Genomic DNA, 6,892 nt, shown 5'->3' on the forward strand with positions numbered 1-6,892 from the left:
CCCCATTACTGGTGCCTCTGGAGGCTGTCCCTCTTGGGGGGTCACTCCTCCTCCGCCCTGGGGACTGTGGAGCAGTTGCATTGCTCCAAACTGAAAGGATGCCCCTGGGTTGTCCCGTGATGCCTGCCGGGGGTAAAAGCATCCCAGAGCGTCTAACCAGGGGAGGGGAGGGGAGGGGAGGAAAACAGGGGACACGCGTCCAGTGTGAGGCAGATCAAGGTGATCGATCGATGGCTGCTAACGATCAGAGACATCCCGGCGGCCCAGGCCTGCTGGATGCTCCCTGACTACGAATAAAAACTGATGAGAAGTAAAAGAATTGCTGATGCAGATGCCAGGAGGATTATTCATGCAAGATTGAAAAAAAAAAAAAAAATCCTTTATAAAACGGCCCGTTGCCGCCGTACGGAGCAGCTGTGTACGTCTAGAGGGCAAAGTGGTGATTCGGGGACCCTTTGCTGTCTGATGGTCTGTGCTCTCAGGAAAAGGGGATTTGTGATACTATAAAACATTTTTGATATTATAAAACATATTTTTGAGTTACAAAACAACTATGTCCAGCTTCTCCAGTGGTGCGGCCGGCCCTAACTTGTTCCCCCGTCAGTGGAGGGACAATGCCTCTCCCTGCTCTCAGGACTGCATACCACAGAAGAGCGGCTCAAAGAAAAAAAAATATATATATATAAAACAAAAGTAGCCTTGGGCTCCTTCATGATCCCAAGCGATTAGGAGCTTCATACTCGATTTAACCCAGGTCTCAGCTCCAGCCGTGCCCGCCTCACACCAGCGCAGTGCTGGCGCTCCTTTGGGAGGAAGATCGTCGCCTGCCTACCAACAACCATCACCTCTGCTTTTCTGTATCTTCCTGAAAAAGTCTCCAGTTTAATTTTGCCAGTCATTTGTTGCCTATGAACAAATAGTTACACCATCTGAAGAGCCGACTCTGAGCTAAAGGCGCTTTGAGGTGAACCATGCATGTATACCAGACAAGATGTACTTTCAGAAGGAGCCACAAGACAATTGTTTTAAAATTAGTTTTATTCATTACTTTTAGGTGTCTCCTCTACTATCAACAATTTACATCTGGAATTCCAAAAACTTTAGAAAATCAAAACCAAAAAACCACAAGGGAATTGGGCTGGTGCCTCTTATGACGGAAAAAATGTTGCCAGAGTAAAAAATATTTTTCTACAATAAGCATGGAACTGTGTGTTTTACATTAATAAGCAGCAGAAGCAAGCAGTGAGCAAAAGGAGATGAAATGTTAGTTCATCTCCCTCACACAGGCAATCTTATCTGTTATCTTCTGGTGTGATACACCCTTGCTTCTGACGTCATCCTTTCAGTAAAGACTAGCTAGAAAATTCGTTGATGCAGTTTTGAAGTCTTGCTTTGATTGATTCTAGTGTGGTATTTCCAACTGTAAATCATAAATCAATGTATTGGTTTATATATATACATTTATTGATCTACATATATGTGTGTATATACACACAGAGCATCCATCTTATTTGATCATTCATTCAAGGTGTCATTCAGATCACATTTTAAAGTTTTTCTCTGACATCATGCAAACTAGAAAGATGGTTTTTTTGCCTTACTCATTTCTGACACTTCATGGCTCAGATCACTAAAACTACTCTCCACAAATGCTGTCATAAATTTCTTTCTGTCAATTTTGTCCTAGATCTCTTCCAACCTGGCTTGTGCCCTTTGTCTTTCTTCAAAAAGACAAAGTCTGAAACAGCCTCTTGCTCATAGGAGCTTTATTGATTGCAACTATTATTCCACCCCAATCTGTCAAGTGAAATACTCTCCACCCTTGCTCGGTGATTGTCCTCTCCCTTTTTTTTCCTCCTACATTTCTAACCCACCTACTGGCACATTTTTGAGGGGCTTTTTCTTACATGCCTTCCAGCTTCCAGTAGATATTAACCAGGCCTTTCCCCTTGGGTCACTCCTCTAGTCACTTGTCCTGGTTTCGGCAGGGATAGAGTTAATTTCCTTCCTAGTAGCTGGTACAGTGATGTGTTTTGGATTTAGGAGGAGAACAATGTTGATAACACACCGATGTTTTAGTTGTTGCTGAGCAGTGCTTACACTAGTCAAGGACTTTTCAGTTTCCCATGCTCTACTGACTGAGAAGGCTGGAGGTGCACAAGCAGCTGGGAGGGGGCACAGCCAGGACAGCTGCCCCAAACTGGCCAAAGGGACATCCCATACCATGGGACGTCATGCTCAGCATATAAAGCTGGGGGGAGAAGAAGGAAGGGGGGGACGTTTGGAGTGATGGCGTTTGTCTTCCCAAGTCACCATTCCGCGTGATGGAGCCCTGCTTTCCTGGAGATGGCTGAACACCTGCCTGCCCATGGGAAGTGGTGAATGAATTCCTTGTTTTGCTTTGCTTGCGTGTGCGGCTTTTGCTTTACCTATTAAACTGTCTTTATCTCAACACACGAGTTTTCTCACTTTTACCCTTCCGATTCTCTCCCCCATCCCACCAGGGGGGAGTGAGCAAGCGGCTGGGTGGGGCTTAGTTGCCAGCTGGGGTTAAACCACGACATCACTCCACGTTTTATCCCCAGGTAATGTGTACTACAACCGCAGTTCAAACAACAATTTCCACTCAGATTTTTCACAGCTATGCCTCTTCACTGCAGATTGGCATGCTTTCCTAACTAAACTCTTGGCTTGTATCTCTGTTACCTTCTTAGGACTGTTCAGTGGGACTTCACCTTCTGCTGCATGCAGTCACCAATGCCCTGTGAGTCCCACATGCCATGGTTTAACCTCAGTTGGCAACTGAGCACCATGCAGCAGCACGCTCACTCCCCCCGCAATGGGATAGGGGAGAGAATTGGAAGGGTAAAAGTGAGAAAACTCGTGTGTTGAGATAAAGACAGTTTAATAGGTAAAGCAAAAGCCGCACACGCAAGCAAAGCAAAACAAGGCATTCATTCACTCCTTCTCATTGGCCCGCAGGTGTTCAGCCATCTCCAGGAAAACAGGGCTCCATCACGCGTAACGGTTACTTGGGAAGACAAACACCACCACTCCAAACGGCCCCCCCTTCCTTCTTCTCCCCCCAGCTTTATATACTGAGCATGACGTCCCATGGTATGGAATGTCCCTTTGGCCAGTTTGGGTCAGCTGTCCTGGCTGTGCCCCCTCCCAGCTGCTTGTGTACCTCCAGCCTTCTCAGTTGGTAGAGCACGAGAAACTGAAAAGTCCTTGGCTAGTGTAAGCATTACCTAGCAACAACTAAAACATCGGTGCCTTATCAATTTTGTTCCCATCCTAAATCCAAAACACAGCACTGTACCAGCTACTAGGAAGGAAATTAACTCTATCCCTGCCGAAACCAGGACACCACACCTGCATGGTCAGATGCCTGAAGATGGTGTGAACTGGAAGAAACCTGCTTTGAGTCACCTGACTGATGATTCACGTGATGGCTATTTGGATCTGCAAGAGCATACGTTATTAAAATTTTGTGTGTGAGTGGGGTTCTGGGATGTTTAGGCTGTCTCTGTGTTTCTGAGCCTGGTCCTCGTTCTTCTCTATTGCGGCATATGGTGCCTGGGTCGTAATCAGCCCAGACGGCACACAAATACTCCAGCCTCCAATCCCTGGACCATCTGGATAAAAACTGGTTAATTGACAACCCTACTGTCATTTTAAGCTCAGTACAGTTAAAATAGTGTCGAGTCTTCTCCCACAAGTGCTCTCTACTTTATCTATTACGCTATTATCTGCCTGTACATAATCATCTTTGACTCAGACCTTTCCCTAGCCCTTTATGTTCAGACTATGTCTAAATCTGTCCCTATAGCTAAAAATCCCATCTTCTCAAATCTCAATTACTGCAACATCCTTTCCTTTGGCCTTGGAAAATATAACCTTGTCTTGCTCATACTTACTGAGAACGCTGCTACAAAGACCATTTTTCTTAGTCTGTCATTTTCACCATGTTATTCCTCTCTTTTCATCCCTGTGCTGGCTCAGCCTGCTCTATCATGTCAGTCCTTACCTACGTGTCTTTACTTTGGAAGGCCTCGGTAGCCTGTCTTCACCTTACGTGCTATTTCCATTCACTGCTGAGATCTAACAGCAGCTCCAGTCAGCTCATGATGCCAGTTTTCACAGCCCACTTGTAATATGTTTAAACATGTTCTTTTGTGCATTCTTTTGGCTGCCTTTTATTTCCAAGGATCCTGTAAACAGCCCAAGTTACTGATCATTTTTCTTCAAAACTCTCCTTAAAACTTTTCTTTCCTGTAATGTCTACAATACAGTGTCACATTTCTTTATGCTGCCTCTCCTGCCTGTATTCCTCAGTTCTCCCATTTCATACTTCGTAAAGCTCTCGGGGCAGGACTATCCTTTGTGTTGATTCTGATCCATAAGAGGGTCTTGTAGCACTATGGTAATGCAAATAATAAATACACATGTGGAACTGAGATGCCAGGGAGAACCTAGGTATGATGAGATTGATGACAACAAAGTGTAATTTGGGAGCATAACCGTACCTGGTGGTAATAATAATAATAATAAACTTGTTTTCCTACTATTCTGGAGAGTAGGGGGGCAAAACTAAGTGGAGGTGGGGAGTCTGCATCTTTAAATCAAGCCCATAGGTCAAGTTAAAGATGATTTATATCCATCTACCTCACAACAATTTTTGGTTGTAGTTGCTGTTGTGACAGATAAAATGGAAAAGACAATGTAGTGTTAAACATACCATACATACATATGTATGTCTGTATGTTCACGCGTGTACATTTTTTTTCCTGAGTTAGATATTAGAAAAGATATGGTATATCGGTGATTCTTTTGCTTTTCTAGCACTGTGCCACTTACACCCTTTGTTTCCTAACTTGATGTTTATTTTTGTCTCTGCTAAATAAAGACTGCCAGATTTAATTCTTTTAAGCTGTACTTTAAGACCTCTTTAACCTATTTCTGTCTAAGTTTTCCCTCAATTAGCCTAATCATTTCTTTATCAAGTAACGTCACCAAATAAAACACCTATAGCACCCTAAAAAAAAAAATTTGCCCCTTGCTGCTTGACTCACAATAGCAATAGGGTGAGTTATATAAGAGGCTAGTTGTATTTCTGGATCCTGCGACTCCCAGGGGCTGGAAATAGCAATTGTATTTTGGGAAGCATTTTCAGAAACAGTGACTGAATGTACATACTTGTTATTGTGAAATCAGGCAGATGCTAGCTTTCAGATACCTAGGTTTTGCACGCACGGTACTGCTGTCACCAAAACCTGGCACATGGCAACTGAAGCATACATATACATATATATGCGCATATATATATATATACGTGTATATGTATACTCATCTGCTGTGACTAGTAGACAGATACCTCCCATCAGCGCTGATTCTTTGTCTTCAAAGACGGAGAAAATTAATGTCAGGTACGTGCTGATTCTATATTTAGGTAGAAAAAAAACCCATTATTTTCTCCATGCAAATATTAGAAGCAGTTAGTGTGTTTTATTTGAGAAATAACTGCATTTCGCAGGAAGGCAAACTCATTCTCACATGTATCATACCTAATCTGCATAGTAAGTAAAAGGTTTTAAGAGAACTGGAATGAATTTGGATTAAAAGAACCAAACAAATGGAAGCTAGTAATATCCACTGAATTACCAGAACTGTTAGTGGAATTAATTTTAGTACTGTCAGAACAATGCCCCAAATTAAGAGAAATAGAAGAAAATCCTCTTAAATTAAATAGCAGACAAAGGAATAAGCTTCCAGTACACTTAAATGTGAATTGCAATAGAAAGTTACCTGTTAAATGTGTAAATATAGCTCATAAAACAGAAGGACCTTTTAGACTAATGCCTGTTAAGTGCTTTGCTTTTGCTCTGAAGTTCTCTGAAGGCCTGAGGTTTCATTCAAATCCGGAAAGAACTCTAGTGACACAGGGCAGCTGAGACTGCAGCAGTGAAGTGGTTAAAGTTAAAATACCTTGTAAAAGCATAGCACGTTGGCATCAAACAGTTTTATTAGCGTAAAAGAACTGTGTAAGATGCACCCTCCCCAACACCCTCCTTCTATTGTCAAGGTCCACACGTACAACTTAAACTACAGTAGTGTCTGAATCACTTAAAATTCAGCATGTGAGAGTTATTTTAAGCATTATTTTAAATATGCCAATGAGCACAACAGAGATGGGCTGACAGAACAGAGTTGATACATGCTCTATTCAGAAATACTCTCTGTTTTATAGTGCAAGAGTCACAGCAGCTGATAGGGCAGGAAGGGAAACGTTTTCACCAGCATTTACTACTCACAGTGGAATATTTGTGCATTTTGAAAACACAGCACAGCCCCTCTCAGCTGTCATCCCTCAACGAAGAGGAGTTAGCTTTAAAATTCGGACAAGCTCCAGGCAGCAGGCTGCGGTTGCTGAACACCGAAGAATCCCGAGGTCACAGGACCAGCCAGAGAGCCTGCAGAAAGATCAGCACTGGGAAAGCCCTTCCTCTTTCCTTTTTAGAAACATGCATCTGTTTACATCAGAACATATTTTTGCTTGATTTCCATGATAGTATTTGGTATCATATTGTCAACAGAAGTGACTGCTTATGCAGGATAGGAAATCAATGAGTTGCCAAGCTGTTCCAGGCACCACTACATGCCAGAGCTTTACTGACTTCTCTCTCTAAAGGCCAGTTGATCCATTAATTCAGAAGAAACTCTGCACTCTCAGGTGCTGGTGATGAACTTCAGGTTGGATTCAAGCCTGTGTCAGCAGAGGCTGCCAGTGCATAGCTAGAGGAATTGAGAATATGGTTTCTTTTGGGTTCTCCAAAGCTCATGTTTGATTGATTTTGGTTTAATTCAAATTTCCCCTATGTTTTGTAGGGAA

The sequence above is a fragment of the Pygoscelis adeliae genome, unplaced genomic scaffold (assembly GCF_000699105.1).
Source record: "Pygoscelis adeliae isolate BGI_AS28 unplaced genomic scaffold, ASM69910v1 Scaffold100, whole genome shotgun sequence".
NCBI lineage: Eukaryota > Metazoa > Chordata > Aves > Sphenisciformes > Spheniscidae > Pygoscelis > Pygoscelis adeliae.